This window comes from Lissotriton vulgaris, chromosome 7 (genome assembly GCF_964263255.1).
Source record: "Lissotriton vulgaris chromosome 7, aLisVul1.2, whole genome shotgun sequence".
Taxonomy (NCBI): Eukaryota; Metazoa; Chordata; class Amphibia; order Caudata; family Salamandridae; genus Lissotriton; species Lissotriton vulgaris.
Genome location: NC_141695.1, coordinates 662,002,874 through 662,020,100, shown reverse-complemented (window position 1 = coordinate 662,020,100; position 17,227 = coordinate 662,002,874). Strand labels below are relative to the sequence as shown.

Sequence of the window (17,227 nt, the reverse complement as noted above, 5' to 3'; positions counted from 1 at the left end):
TTTAATGTATTTATTTGTTATGAGCGTATATCCTTTTGCTAAATAAATGTCTTGTATATTAATTTAGATATGTTTATGCTCCTAAAAGTAGTGTTTATGTAGTGCAAGCCATTTTAGAAGTTGGAAAGCACCAGAATATATAACATTAGCGATTGGAGACCGTTTGCCATTCATGTACATGTAGTGGGACAGGGAAAGTGTAATTGCTTAGGTGTTAGACATGGGTGAACTATGGGATATAAAGGCATAAATAGCCTCCAGTAATTATAAGAAACTCTGGCATTTTAAATTAAGTACAGCGACCCCGATCCGGTGCGTTGCCCATGCTTCCGATGCTGCAAGGGAATGAGTGCAAGAGACCACCCCATGAATATGGGTCTGTATATATTTCTGTGGGTGTACCAGTAGTGCAAATCTTAGTGAGTGCCATGGTAGATTGGTTATGCATATCTGCAGACAGGGCTGAGTCTATATAGTTCAGTGTCAAAATAATTTATACATTGAAAACTAATAGTCGGTAAATGTGTAGAAGCAGCCTTTCCTGTGTAGTTTTGATGCCATAGTATTTGATTTTTGCATTTCATGCAAAAGTCGCAAAATTTGCGATAATACTTTGTTGTGGTGGAGTTGTAGAATACACTGTGATCAGCAAGTCTCAGAGATGCGAAATTGAAAAAATGAAACGATGTGTGATTTTGAAGACATCTGCGTTGACCGTAGTAAGTAAACCGTGAAAGCCCAACATTGCTTTGTATTGTTTACCTAAGATCCCAGGAATACCTACAAATCCTTCTGTCTTTTCAGCTGGCATATGCACATTCACGTATTCTTTGCTTCATGTTGCTGCATCACATACTCCTCATTTAAGCTGTCTGCAGCGAAGCAATAGGCGGTTTGATCAATCCCTCCAGCCCAGTCTGCAGCAGGCTGCTGTTCCAGCCGCTTGATGTAGTACACAGAGGAGGTCCTAATGGCGGCGGTGCTAATCTGTGCAGGGTTGACAAATAGGGTGACCAACTGGCACAGGTGCAAATTCAGGACGGTGAGTGTAAACATTCAGTACAAAGGGACAAAATTCAGGACAAAATGTCAAAATTCAGGACAAAAATTCAGGACAAAATGTCAAAATTCAGGACAAAACTTCGGGACAAACGGTACGTTTTACAGACACGTCAGAGGTGGTCGCGCAATAGTATACAAGTAAGTAAATAGACAACTACCTAAGTACAAGTCAAAATAAGTTTATATTAGGTTGAGACAATCGTGCACTTCACCGTTTTTCAATATGCCCGCAGCTCGCTACCTTAGACGATTCAAAATTCGCATCTCACGCCAGCAGGTACATTAGTCACCAGACAATGGTGAACCACACCTGAATATAAGTGAGGCAGCTTTTATTGTCGATTGAAAACTACTGGCTATACAAGGAACTTGGCAGTTCCAGCCCCCCAGTAACAAAACAGCTCCTTCCCTCTCCCTGCTTTCCAGCCTCCCAGGGAAACACCCGATGCCCGGTCCGGCCAGTCCGGCCTTACTACCACCCTAAAATGGTGCCCCTCATCTTCACTTTGACTGTCTCTCATGTGCATATCCTAAGTATGTAGGGCAGGGTGTTGGAGTGCATTACATCACACACACATTACATAGAGACAATGACTCCTATTGACATGAATGTCAATGTATAGGAAATGTTATTTAAGATAATGGGTGCTACAAGGTGTAATCCTTCTTTTATCTACCATTCAGTCTTTCACCATTCATTCTGTCCTTCCATCTGTGCGCCTATCTATATCCAAACATATTCAACCATTTGCAAACCTATCCACCATATATCCTTCCATCCACCCGTTCACTTATCCATTATTCATCTACCCACCCTTTCACCCCATTCATCTGTACAGCCATCCATCCACTCTTCCACCCATCCATCCATTCACTCATCCATCCAGCCATTTACCCTTTCACCCATCCATTCAGTTACTCATCCATCCACCCAGTCACTTATCCTTCCACCCTTTCAGTCATTCATCCTCCCTTTCTCTCTCCATCCCCCTTTCACTTATCCATCCATCTACCCACCCATCTACTCATCCATTCATGAATCTATCCATTGATCCTATTACTCATCCATGCTTTCACTCATCCATCCGTTCTCTCATCCATCCACCCTTTCAATTCTTCACTCATCTATCCACCCTTTTGTCCATCTACCCCCTTTCACTCACTCATCAATCCTTACATACACCCTTTCACTCATCCATCTATTCACCCATTCACGTATCAATTCATCAATCCATCTATCCTTTCACTCATCCATCTACCCATTCACTTGCCCATCATCTACCCTTTCACTCATCCATCCATCCTTTCACAAACCCATCCACCCTTTTACCCATCCATCTACACTTCCACCCATAAATTCATCTATTTACCTGTTCTCTCGTCCATATTTCCACTCATCCATCCTTTTTCATTCTCTATCCATTCGCCCTTTCATTCATCCATTCATCCTTTCAGTAATCCATCCAGCCGTTCACACATTCCTTCACTTATTTACTCACCCACCTTTTCACATTATGAGCTGAGCCTTAGTCTGCAGAGTTGCAGACAAAAGAGACCCATCAATAACTTCAACCCTGCTGCAGTTCCTAAAGCAAGGGGTGGGGTGTGGTGGGGTGGGGGAAAGTTCACTGTGCCCCTGCACATAGACAATTTAAAAACCGAGAAGTCATGCATGATGCACAGTGCCAGGATGTGAGGTGACTGTGACATGGTGATGCTTCCAGCGCCTTAAGTGGGGTTAAAAATCTGGGGGGTCTCTTCAAAGGGGGTATTCAATGTAATTGAGGGCTTGGCTTAAAACACCTATAGTGAAAATCTGCACTTAGCATAGTATTTCCCCCCCCCCCCCCCCCCCCCCCCCGGTATTATGTTTCAGCCATTGCATCCAGATATATAATACAGCAAGTATCATTTCACCAACAACAAGCCAGGACTATTGGCTTTGACAATGGTTGTTAGTTGCTTAAAGTAAAAATGCAGCAACCATGGCTTTGTTGAATACAATATTGAAATGGCTTCAGTTCTAAAATGATGACACTGAAAGAACGATAACCCTTCTTTTTTATTTTATTTTTCAAACTTATTTTTATTGGCATTTAGTTCAATATCCATCAGGAGCCTTAACATTCATCAGTGCATATCATAGCCCAAAGGAAAAACCCATCCAAAGTATATTTAAACGTTTGCTGTCTACTGTCCATTCCTAATTGCCATCCCCCGTTTCAAATAACAGAGCTGCACAGGAACTTTATATGCGTTAGGGGTGTCTTCAAACATGCAGTGGCGTCGAGGCTCTGTAGTCTTGCCATTGATGCAGATTGATTGCTCGGGGTACGTGGAGTTTAGGGTGGGCAGGGGCGGGCAGAGGTCAGCGGACTCACGGCAGATTTCAAGCCATTACTGCACTCCAATCATATGCTATTATCGCTGGGGTGGGGGGGGGTGAATGATATGTAGGGGCAGTACCCACGTGTAGCCTGTCTCTTTCAGAAGGGGTTACATAATAATAAGAAAATGTAAGACCCTTCCCCAATGTGGTCTTTTCGTGCCATAGGTATCAAGGTACACTATTTATATTCAACGATGGATTCTTTACTGCCTAGGTAATATGCTTGAGGAAAAACTAAATGTGCATCCATATCTAAAAGAAAATCAAATTACTTCAATACTGAAACTACAGACTATCCAGAAAAATTATGAATTCAGAAATAGGGAAATGTATAGGGAAATGGCAGATGAGAGAATGGGTACGTTTGCAATCGAGCGGAATAATTTTGCATAAACTAGACTTGAAGCTGATCAAAAAGATAGACCTACCATATTTAGACATGACAGTCTAACCTCTGACAGTGTCTTCATCCTTCGTAGTATTAAGATACTTAAAATGAGTTACAGTTACTTCCATGGTTATTATAGAACTTTTGTTTCACAGGCTTCTTTACATGAACTGTATTCTCACATTGCAGCATGGGCGTTTTACCTTTTATCTTACAGAATGCCCGGCTGTACACTGAGGTAAGAGGAGGCCACCACATGCTGTCACACCCCAGACTGCCCCATTGACATTCTGTATGTGGCAATTAGCCTGCATAAAGAATGACAATGGGCGGTGTGGGGCTGCTCTTTTGCTCAAGGAGGAGCGCGAGGAGCCAGCATCAAGGGGCTGAGGCCTCTCACAGGGAGCAGTGCTTCTCCCTGTGAAGGCCAAAATTACGGACAAAAGGCATCCGTAAAAGGGATCCTCACGGACAACGGACGTGAGGTCCCAATTATGGACGGTCCGTGAAATTTACGGACGGTTGGTCACCCTTTCGACAAACCTATGAGCGACAAATAATTCAGCGCTCTGCCCAAGTTAGTTTGTCAGTCGAATTTGCTTCTTGCTCCGAGCCTGTATCCGGACTGGTTTATTTTTCCAAGCTCCGAACTGGTTCATCTTTAAAAACACCGTACTTCAGAATTGTAATCCTTCCAACAAGGCCAATAAGAGTAGCCTTCTAGTTGTTGCAATGCACTCCGCGCCCTTTTTCAGGTTTTATAAAGAGACTGAAGGCTATGTTTGTATAATTGTATTCAACTGCATAATGATGCGAGTTGTACTGCATGATTAATTAACCCCTGATTAAGTAGATATATATGTGATTGAATCCCTTAAGCCCTGATTACAATTCACCCCTAAATAACAAACCAGTCCGCAAATTAGCTTGACCTTAACACATTCGTATTTCTAGCTCATCTATTCTGTTTAATACCAACAAGGCTATTTACATATTTGCAACTCGATGTGAGTACTATTTTCTTTATCCTTTGACATTTGATCTAATTACGACTTTTGCTTCACACATTTAGATATACAAATATTACATAAATTGTTTGATTCACTCCTAGTTTTTAGGTCTTGCCTTGCTAGCGCATGCACTGTCTCTTTGAAATATGATGTTGCTCATTTAGAGGCTTCAAACACGCTCACCATTTTTCATCCATTCTTTTTCCTGCCATTTGGAAATCCTTGCTTTTTAGTGGGGCATTGGCCTTCTCGTGTTTGGTTCCCTCCCATGGAGTATGGGCCCTATTTCATGTGCTCTTTCCCTGCTGTCTATTTATGTTGGTTTTGGTGGACTATTTTCTTTTTTCCTGGTCTCTGCTCCTGCTTTTGGAATGTTGAGCTTATTTGCTCATTTGACGGTATTTGAAATGTTTGTTTTCCGATCCCCAGATCTTTAGCAATCCCTTTTCAATTTTGCTTGCTTATTAAAACCGGTTCAGCCAGTAGACAGTTTTTCAACACATAAAAAGTTTAATTTTTCTATATTTTCAAACCATCGTGCGCAGGTGAATGAAACATTTCCTAGCTAACGTACAGGAAAGTTTCAATTCTATTAAGGAGGCGGAGGCGAGGATTAGGCTGTCACTTTCTCCTTTATTGTACCCCAGCAGCCATTAAAAGGTATCAACATTCTCAAACAAAACTACATTTCCCATGAGCATCAGGGAAAATGGAAATAGAAAATATCCCGGTAACTGTCCAATCCCAGGCCAGGGCTCGTCATATCGTCCCCTGCTGGCACTCTATCCTCCTCTTTCTTCCTGCGACACTGCCACAGTCCATCGTCCGTTAGTCCTGTTTGCCTGTCTCTGAACCTACGGTACAAGCAGATTCAGTAAGGCACCAGGAAGTGAACTTCCAACCACATCAGCCAGCATCACTCTGCAAGTCAATCAACGTAGGAACATCATAGCCTACAACAGCATATTAGGGGAAACTGCATCATAAAGATTTTACTTACCATCCCAACGTAGGAATATTGGGAGGGTTGAATGAAGACAGGGTGGGCTAATCCTCGCCTCCGCCTCCTTAATAGACTTGAAACTTTCCTGTACGTTAGCTAGGAAATTTTTTATTCTGTCAGGAGCGGAGGCTTCTGATTAGGCTAGTTCAAAGCTTATCCACCACCAATGAAGCCAGAGACACTACTGGCTTAAAGTAAAATCTCTTGAAGGTGGAGTCTGAAGACCAGTCTGCAGCTTTCAGAATGTTTTCCAGACGAGCCCCCAGGGAAAAGGCTTTAGACGCCATTGCCACTCTCACAGAATGAGTTCCAAATTGGAAAATATCTATGCCAGCTTCCTGCGTAACCCATCGCACCCATTGCGCAATAGTAGGGGATGAAACCGCCCGTGTGGTTTAGTAAGAGCAATAAACAGCTGTTTTACACCCTGTGGGCGTATATCAATCGTTGCCACTTCATAGGCCTTCAGTGCCCTAACCACACATAAATTCTGGACATCCGGGAATGCAGGATACAAGATAGATCGGGAATCATCCTTGGTACGTCTAGAGAAATGGAAGGTAACTCCATCCGGGGTCAAGACACGACCTGTAAGGTCCAAGGCTCTCACATCTGAGACCCTGCGACACGAAATCAGACAAAGCAACATTGCCAACTTAGCTGAAATCTGTTTCCTCGACAGGTATTTATTGAACGGCCACTCCCGAAATAAGTTAAGGACCTTATTCACATCCCATAAAACTGAATAGCGAGGTTCCGGAGGAACTGATAACCTAATCCCCCGCAGCAGTTTGCAAACCAGAGGGTGTTCCCCTATCGGGTGGTTATCCAACTGGGTATGACTTGCCGAGATGGCCGACCTAAAGGTATTGATTGATCTGTACGCCAAACCCTCCTTCGCCAGTGAGGCTAAGAAATTAAGGACGTGGACAACGTCTGCCCCATAGGATCAATCTGTAGTCGCAGACACCAACCACTCCACCGAGACCATGCTGATCTGTATCTCTTGTTGGTACTGTCTGCCCAGGATTTGGCCAACAGCATGGCAGCGTCCTCCGAAAGTCCCGGGACTTGCCAGCGTTGCCTGTAACCTGCCAGGCCATCAAACACAGGTTGTCTGTGGCCAGGAGGTGGTGAGGATCCCCTTGAGGAGTCTTCTTGAGGAGATCTGGAACGCGGGGTAGAGGGATTGGAAAATCCCAGGAAAGTTCCATCAGAACTGGAAACCAGGCTTGCGATCTCCAGATCGGGGTGATCACCACCAGATCCGCCTGCTGTCTCCTCACCTGGGTTGACACTCTCATGATCATCGCAAAGGGGGGAAACGCATAGCCCCTCTCCTTGCTCCAATCCTGCAGAAACGCATCCACCGCCGTTGCTTCTGGCTCTGGCCGGCAACTGAAATAGCGCTCCAGCTGGGCGTCCAGACGGGAAGCAAAAAGGTCCACCGAGAACGGACCCCATTTGTTTCCGATCGCCTCGAACACATCCGGGCGAAGTTGCCATAGGCTGGCGTCCCTCCAATGGCGAGACCACCAGTCCGCCACTCGGTTGGCTGAGCCGGGAAGGTGCTCCACCGACAGGGATATTTCGTTGGACAGGCAATACTCCCATAGAGTACGGGCAAGGTCGGACAAAGCCCTGGACCTGGTTCCTCCCAGGTGGTTGATGTAGCGCACCGCCGCCACATTGTCCATCTTTAGAAGAACACAGCACTGAACCCTGTCTTTCGTCCAACACCTCACCGCAAATGACCCCGCCATCAACTCCAGACAGTTGATGTTAAGATCCTTCTCTGCGGATGACCATACTCCGCCTGTAGAAACAGCGCTGCAACGCGCTCCCCAGCCCAGGCCGCTGGCGTCGGATTCTATCACCAAAGCCAGCTTGGAACCAAAGATCGCCCGACCGTTCCAAGCGTCCATATGCTCGATCGACCATCGAAGCTCCGTCCTCGCCTCTTCCGTGAGTCGGACGACCTGGGAGTAGGTAAGGCCCTTGCGGAGGTGAAAAGCCTTGAGGCGCTGAAGGGCCCGGTAATTAAGGGGCCCCGGGAATATCGCCTGAATGGATGACGATAAGAGACCCACAACCCTGGCCAGGTGTCTCAATAGGATCGTCGGACGTGCCAGGGTGCATCTCAACTCGTGCGTGTTCTTGGACAACTTCCGAGAAGGCAGGGACAAGGTGGCTCCCACGGAGTCTATCAGAAAACCCAGGAACTGCATCCTTCGTGATGGGAGAAGGTCCGATTTGGCCTGGTTGACTATGAACCCCAAGGACTCTAGAAGGTTGACCGCCCTCTGAAGGTGGGCCAGCAACTTCCGTGGACATTGATTCAGGAGGAGCATGTCGTCCAGATAAATTATATGACAGATGCCCTCCGTGCGCAAGCGCTCCACCACCGGTTTCAGCACCTTGGTAAAACACCACGGAGCGGACGACAGTCCGAAAGGAAGGGAGGCAAACTCGTAAATCTGTTGACCCCACTGAAACTGAAGAAAAGGCCTGTGGGGAGCGAAGATGGGAATCGTGAGGTAGGCGTCCTTCAGGTCCAGCCGGACCATCCAGTCCCCCTCCTGAAGTAGATCCCGCAGGAGGTGAATGCCCTCCATCTTGAAATGGCGGTAGATAAGCCAGCCATTGAATTCCTTGAGATTTATCACTGACGGGAAGCAAAAAGGTCCACCGAGAACGTGCTTCTCCACCGTCCTGCTTCTCCACAAAAAAAATATTGCTGAGGAAACCTCGCGGGTGCAGATCCGTCTGCACAATAGCCCCTTTCTGTAGGAGATCCGCGACCTCTTTGTCTATCAGAGAGCATTGGTCCGGCGTGAAGCCGATAGGTCTGGGATGAACGGACTGCCTGGGGAGTCCCGAGTATTCTATTTGGAACCCTCCAACGGTCTGTAAGACCGAGGCGTCGGAGGTGAGCGAAGACCATGCCTGAAGAAAAAACTGGAGTCTGCCCCCCACTTTCAGGCCCTTCACATTTTGAAGTCTCACCTTTGTGATTATTGTAGCCACCCTCTCCTCTTCCTATTCCACCACGGCGGCGGGGATAACCTCTGGTCTGGTAGAAGTTTCCAAACTTGTCAGGATCCTGGTATTGACCCCTGTGAGAGTCTCCCTGCTAGTAGGAGCCTTTGTTATAGGGTCTGCCAGACGAGCTGCCCCTTCCACGACTGCCTGCACCAAAAACACGTGGTGTGAAGATTCGTTTCACGGATGTCTGGGCCTTGTCCAGAGAATTAAAGGTATTTACAAATTTACCCAGTTCTTTGACAAACGGGTCCCCGTAGAGGTTACCCTCCGCCATCGGACCTGCTTCAGATGTGGCTAGTTCCCCCAACGTCGGGTCTATCTTGATTAGAATAGATCTTCTCCTCTCTGTCGAAATGGCTACATTTGCATTCCCCAGGAAAATGATCGCTCTTTGCGCCCAACCGGAAAGGGTCTCCGGGGAAATCAGGGATCCCGAGTCCTTGGCGTATTCGGCCATATCTAAGATTTTCGCCAAAGGCCCCGCCGTGTCCAAGAGTTTATCTTGACAGGCCCTCCAAGATCGGTCTATGCCCTTCTTGGGGTCCTTCACAAACTTTATCAGGAAGGTGGACATTTTGGGGTCAATCTCTGGGATAACCGTAACTTTACCCTCCAAGGTGGGACGCGGGCACTCTGCCCGAAGACCACTAGGCACCTCCTGGTCCAAAGGCTTACGAAGCCTGGCCGCCATGTATGCCGCGACCGTCGGAGCAGGAACCCAGTGCGTTGAGCGCGGGTGGAGCAACTCGTTGGGGTTGAGCATGTCTGAACTGGGGTCGGTGCAGAGTCCACCCCCATGTCCGCAGGACGCTTCCTCTTAGATTATGTGGTACTCGTCAATGGTTGGCTCGGAGGTATGGTGCCCGTGAGCCCCGAAAGGTCTGCCCCTTGCCCGAGGGGGTTGGCACTGTGGCTGCGGTTGATCAATCTTCTTCTCTAGGGGTGCAACCACCCGCGTCACTGCTTTCAAAATGGAAGAGTCCATAACTTGGCAGAAGTGGTCATCTACCGGCAGGTACATGACCTGCTGCTCTTCCTCCTCCTCGTAATATTCTTCATACTCGATAGCGCCTCTGCGCAATACCAAGGAGCCAATTCAATTAGGGGGTAATAAAAGGAGAGAGCCCTGAAAAATATCTCCTCCCACCGCAGCGGGGTAATTATGAAGGAAAACTGGGACCAACAGCCTCTGCTATGAGGCACTGAAAAGGAAGCCAGCCTGGGCCGGTCCCGAAATCGTGCCAAATATCTTACCCCCCTCGCGGGTGTTCAGGCTCCAGGCAGGGGCTCTGAAATCGTATTTTAGCCTTAGCGCTGCCCAATTAGCAAGACAAAACCACACCAGTTCTCCCACGCGGCGGTCAAGTCCGTTGAGCCGCCTCTCCCGACGAGAGTACGAAGCGGAACTCAACGACTCGCGCCCGTCGGGGGGTAAAGCTCCTCAGAGCAGCAGCGAAGGACGCGTAGTCCCCTAGCGGTGGGAGGCTGCCCGCGCACAGAGCCTTCTAGAAAAACACAACCGCGAAAGGAGCGGAAAACGTCCCCGCGGCGCACACACACAGTCGCTGCCTCAACCCCCCAGGGGAGAGAAACCTCAGTGCGTTGGCCTGCGCGACCCTGTACATTTCAGCAAGTAAATCGCTAACAATCTAGAGTTTAGTCAGAAAAGCAAAGAAAAGCATCTGTATGCTGCTGGAGCAGAGAAGGATAGAGTGCCAGCAGGGGAAGATATGAGGTGCCCTGGCCAGGAATTGGACAGTTACCGGGACATTTTCTATTTTCATTTTCCCTGATGCTCATGGGAAATGTAGTTTTGTTTGAGAATGTTACCTTTTAATGGCTGCTGGAGTACAATAAAGGAGAAAGTGACAGCCTAATCAGAAGCCTCCGCTCCTGACCTAGAATTCACATTTACTTTCTGGCGTTTTGTATGTATATCGCAGTTCCAGCCATGCAATTAAACTCCACACATTTCCAAAACACAACATATAATTCTACACCAAACTACATATTTCAACTACACACCACAATTCCACAATACACCACATATCTCCATTACACACCACACGTTTCAACATCCTGCCACAAATTGAGCAGCACATCACATAGTTTAACTCCAGAACATTCCACTCCACAATACCATTCCACATAATTGACTCCATAACACACAATCTCATTCCACATAATTTCACAGCATTTAATTACTATCCACATACTTCCACAGCACACCATGCCATATATTTCCACTACCCAACTCCACACCATCCCACACCACAGAATTCTGCAACAAATAATTCCAATATAACGCATCTCTACATCGCAATTCTACCAACCCTGTCATCTCTCCCTCACATAGCAACTGCCCCTCACCTCTCTCTCACTCTCCCACTAACTACCTCCTCTCGTCATGCATTTTCACTGCCACTCTCATTCCTCCCTCACACTCCCTATCTCCTCTCTATACTTCCCTGCTCATACAAGCAACCTTCACGTACCTCCTCCAGCTGTGCACGGGTCCACTTCCCCTGGTGTCCCACCCACTCGTCTTTCTCTCTTTCTCCGTTACAGCTCTTTTGCTCTCCCACACACTCTTCCCGCCTCTCTTTTCAAGATTTCCGTCCCTCAAAACCACGCTCTTCTTCTCTTAGGGTGTCTTCTGTGTACACACGCACAAGTTCATTAACCCCTTCGTGCACAAACTACCTATATCTCACTACCTTTCTTTCCATCTTATTATGTGCAGCTCTCACCCCTGTCTGTTCACCATACCACATAATTCCACTCCACAAATACACTACACCTCACATGTCCAACTCCCACAATTCCACTCCAAATCACATACAACCAAGACACATGGGTAAAAGACATTGTCAACACCAATAGCTCTAACTTGCAATTGCGAGACCGATTGCATTACAAATGCTTGTTTATTGCATGCCTGTTAAGCAAAATCGGTTGAGTCCTTATGTGGTATGTAAATACATGATAAAGCTGCACCCAACATTGAGGTTACTTTTTCCCTTTTTATAGAGCAACACAAGAAACAAACATAAGTATAGCAGCAATGTACAATTAAAGATATTCAAATCACAAGCAATAAAGTTCCGTTCAAGGTAAAACAAATTATGAGAGAATGCACAAAAATTAGGGTGAAAATTGAAATAAACGTAAGACCACAAGTGCGCCGTAAGCTGAGGTCTGTCTTCACATAAAGCAAGCAAGGTGAGAAGGACTCCCCCTAGCCAGCCTGAGCAGACTGAAATCCCATATAGAAAAATACATTTCTCCAAATGTGCACCATGTTAGCTCTGCCCGGCCATTTTGAAACATTCCTGAGACTCAAAATAACAGACCTTACGAAAGTAGTTTGTTTTGTTTTTCCATTTTTGAATAGTAGACACAAACTTCTGCTATACACAATGCATGAACGAGCAGCGACAAGATCTGAAACTCTTCAGGAAGAGTATAATTGAATAGGTAATTAAGGACCAGCAGGTGCCGCACAGCAATTCCCTTAACACCTTAGCTGTGTGTAAACATCCCTCCCCAGTGCTGCGCTGTCCATTGGAACCAGTGCTGAATGGACGTCCAATGGTCGTGCGCAGCACTGGGGAGGTAGCGCTGCTGACGACCGTTGGCCGTCAGCAGCACTTAAGGGGTTAATCATTTGTATTCACATTATTGCTGCCATCAAACCTAGAGGGCATGCGGGTCGACATACTTTAGTAATAATCTTTGAGGGTCCAATAAAAGTTTAACTGCTCTCTCATCCTTAAGACATTCCAAGGGTTCTACCAAGAACTCTACAAAAACGACCAGAACCCCAACTAAGAGGACTGTATAAAATACCTGGACAGATTCGGGCTCCCGAAGATGAGCACTGAGGACACAATCCGGTTAGGTCAAGAAATTACCTACACTGAAAATGAAACGGCGGTCAAATTTCTGAAAGGTAATCAAGCCCCTGGGTCAGACACAGCCGATTTTTACAAGATATTCTTAACCCAGCTCAAACCAACCATTAAAAGTGTTTTTAACCATACTGCAGCTAAGGGGGCAGTTCCACAATCCAGGTCAGAAGCTGACCTAGTAGTCATCCCAAATGGCGGGTAAAGACCACGTATCAACAAAAAAATACAGACCCATATCCCTCATCAACGTGGACTTTAAAATGTATGCTAAGATATTGGCAGTTAGACTCAAAGCGGTTTTCTCCAAACTAATAAGCAACTCCCAGGTCGGTTTCCTACGCAGCCGTATGTTTAACGAAAACACCCGACTTCTCTGCCATATATTGGAGCAAGTGACCACCAAAACAGACCCGAAAGTAGCTATGTCAATATTTTATTTATTTATAAAGTTTTATATAGCGTGAACAAGATCCCGAGGGATATCAGAGCGCTTTACAATATGTTTGAAGAGAAGACAAAATGAAATGAACACAGCAATTGTGATAAAAAAAAAAAAAATGCTCATACAACCAGGTTTTTAATTGTGGACTACCCATGAACATAGTCGACTGAAAATTTGAAGTGTCTGAGGTTACAGATAAATATCAGTCTGTCCCACATGCCCCAGGTAACCTGACACCATTATTTTAAAAAAAAACTGCGACTTAAAACTCTGGTAGAAGTTGCATCTCTTTCCATAGGGAACTTTCTGTCCGTTGAGAAGAGAATAAACTGTCTATAATATTGTGCCCCTCCATATTCAATTATATACATTGAAAGTTGCACCTTCCCTTTCATCTTGTTGTGGCAAATTGGCAGGTTAAAAAAAAAAATACATGCATGGGATGGGTGCTAAAAGAATAGTGCACATATATAAATGACATGCTGGGGCGTGGGCCTGTTGGGGATCAAAATAGTATCTGCTTTGTTCTAGCAGGGATGGCTCCACTCTCCCTGTTGTGGAGGTCTAACTAAAATTGCCTGGTTATTTCCAGTGCGAAGAAAGTAAAGCAGATGTGGGCAAGGACACTTTGGAGGGGATGCTTTGGTGGATAAAGCAGTGGTGTGCCTCTTACTCTTTCTGATGTCACTACAGTTGGCGGACTGGAGAGATCAGGCTCTGCGGACAATGGTCAAGAGTAAGGTAGGGCAGATGAGGAACAGTTGTCCCTTGTATTTCACTGACATATGACCTGTCACATTTTAAAGGAAGAGAGCACTGGTGGGTGTAAAGGAAAGCATGATTTTGCTGGGGCAGGGTGCTTTAGTGGTTCTTCCTGCAAGTTCAAGAGTGGAACTTGGACTCTGTTGAGACTTCACTGCGAGGTTTACCTGGGAGTGATGGGTACAACACTAACATTAAACAGTGGTGTAGCCCGGGAATCTTTGCTTCTGGAGGGCTCTGTATGGGACGGGATTGGGGCTTCCCATAGGGAGATGGGTTAGGAGTACTATGGCCAGCTTTAATAATAGTTGTTGTTGATTTATTTCGTCCTCTCTCTGCTCCACTCTTTTCTCACATTTTGCGCCCTCTTGGACCCTCTGATAGTTAATGTTGTGAAATCGAAGCAACAGCTTAGTCAAAATGGCTGGTATTAACATACGTTGGGGAGATAGTGATGCTCGTTTGTTTGCTGGCTCACTATCAGTGAACCTTGATTTCTGCAATGATATCAACAAGCAGTTTTGAAACTAAATTATGTTGGAGCATGACTTCTGGAGAATTGGGAGTCCTACAAAAGAGATCAGACAACAAGCTCATCACCTTTACCAGATTTCCTACATGTTCCCCTTCTCATCTCTGGAGGCAAATTGGTTTGTATTCAACTCTCTAATATTGGGATTCTGTAAAGAAGAAAACACTTCTACCTAAAACTGATACCCAGTAATGCATTCCATTTTTTCTTATATGGATTTCTATCCACAGAGTCAATGTTTTCTTGCATCTTGATATCCAAACCCCTCACCAGAGACCTTCTAGTGGCCCCAATGGAATGGACATCAAAAGGAATCTCTTTACAGGGCCAAGTCTTGCAGGAGGGCTAAATAATGAATTTGGCTTAATGGACGGCCACAAAAAGCCTGCATGAAACTCAACTTCTTCAAGATGCTGCACGATTGGCACTGACCTCCCTCATATTTATTTAAGGCCGGTCTTTAGCTGCACTATCCTACTGCGATATACACATTGTCAGTTGTTTTTGTGCCATAAGCACTAATTTGGATACAATCTGGGAGACCTAAGTCCTTAATCAGGGCTCTGATGACTACGATAGCCGAATACTCTGGGTTCTCAGGGTATAAGCTAAACAAGGACAAATCTAAATGCAAACCACTAAACATTCACTGCACGAAAGACACCCTGGGGGGTCGGGCTTGGCCTAGCAGACAGGGCATATTAAGTACCTCGGCATACACTTTGGTAGCGACCTAATGGACACACTACACCACAATGAGAAGCTATTACTAGAAGCGATTAAGAAACTTTTGGAGTCTTGGTCCCCAAAATTCATAGCATGGTGGGGGAGAATCGAAACCATTAAAATGATGATCAGCCCAATGGTTAACTATTTCATCAGTATGCTCCCAGTCCTCACAGACGATTTTCACCGGAAAGTCGATATCCTGAACTCTAAATTCCTCTTGCGCGGGATAAAGGCACGGATAAGCATTAAGAAACTAACATTGGATAAAACCCAAGGAGGGGTAATCCTAGCAGACTTCAGATTATTCCAGTTAGCTTTTCTAGCAAAACAAGGCTCATCTTGGATATTACCACTGCCTGAGTACATACCTGTATGGCTTCAAGTAGAGAGGGCCATCCTGAACAATCTAAGCCCATTGTCCCTACTTACAGTAAATAGATACCCCCAAGCCTCTAAGCCTATCTTTAAAAACACAAAAATTGCGCTACTAAAGGTAGACAAGAAGCTGGATCTTAGTATCAAGGGGTCTAAAATAGAATCCCTTTGGGGAAAATAGCAAAGTTTTATATAAAGGGAAAAGCCTAACCTTCGATACATGGATTGAGAAAGGTATTTACTACCCTCACCAACTAGAGAACAAAACTTACCCCATTACATTCACAGACCTCAAATCAAGACATCACTTAAATGACATTGAATTCTATAACTTTCTGAAAATCAGATCAGCCCTATCAAAAACTAAGCTATCTACTCCACACCCCTCAATCTTCCGATATGTGTCAAACATTAACAAATCAGGACACCAAGTCTCGCAGCTCTATAAACTCCTCGCTCAAAAACCTACAAACTTAATGATAAGACAGTCGCCTACTGGGATAAACAAACTAAAACCTCACTTAACGAACAAGGATGGGCCACACTATGGGCCTCGACCTCACACAATAAGATCTCCCCAGTGCTCGCACAAACACATATTTAGCTGCTTCACAAGAGGTTTTGGACCCCTGCACGGTTATTCTCATTAGACCTCAGGGAGAACGCTCTATGCTGGAACTGTAACAAGGGGAAGGGGGACCTAGCACACCTTATCTTCCAGTGCCCAACACTCAAAAGTATTCTGGGGGAAAATCTTTGGTTTCATGAATGATTTGCTTGACTGTACACTGGTAGAAGAATTTTCCACCCTCACCTCGGCATTTATGAGCACGAAATTGAGAATGGAGCAAGATAAGGACCTACTAGACCGATTACTGACAGCAGCAGTGAAAATGGTCTTAGCCAACTGGAAGGATACAAGTAAGGTACCTTACAAAGGTTGAATCAACTGGATCACGCATCTTAGAGGAGCAGATAACATCACACTACAGGACTCACCCTGGAAACCAGCCTCCAGAGGGATGTGGAGATCTCTGGACACTTACCTAGACTCTTATGATCCTCCATGAAACTGCCAGGCCAGCGAATTACTCTTTGGTAACCCCTACGATTGTTTCACCAAGTCAACCGCGTCTACTTGGGCCGAAAGGGTCTTTTCCAATTATAGCCCTTTCGTGCCTCCATGCGGGCTCATACATCAGCACAGAATGTCAGATCTAATTAATAAGGAATTAAACTCTCAGAATGTCTGACCCCTACCTCTGTTTTTCACCCCTTACTTTTCTGCCTTTTTTTTCCACCTGTCTTTCTCTCTTCTTCAATAAATAATGCCATGTGGGGTTAACTATATAAATCCCTATGTATAATTGATAACTGTCTCAACCTATGCTAACCCTGTAACAGTTGTTGAGAATGTATTCTGTATAAAAATAAATACATTAAGAAAAAGTCTCTCTTGTGGATCAGTCCTTGCGGGCCACATAAGCCACCAGGGGGAATCCCCATTTTCTCACCTTGATGGGGTGAAATGTGGTTAAGGTATGCCGCGTGATCTAGCATACACTCTGACCAATCTCCA

At 45.6% G+C, this 17,227-nt stretch overlaps 1 protein-coding gene and 1 pseudogene across 2 annotated transcripts in view; one reads left to right on the top strand and one right to left on the bottom strand.

Annotated features, from left to right (window-relative positions):
- Positions 1–17,227, top strand: part of MMD (monocyte to macrophage differentiation associated) — a 534,703-nt gene that overhangs the window by 450,693 nt on the left and 66,783 nt on the right. The gene's annotated exons all lie outside the window — the stretch shown is intronic.
- On the bottom strand, positions 820–8,467 carry LOC147702209 (uncharacterized; annotated as a pseudogene).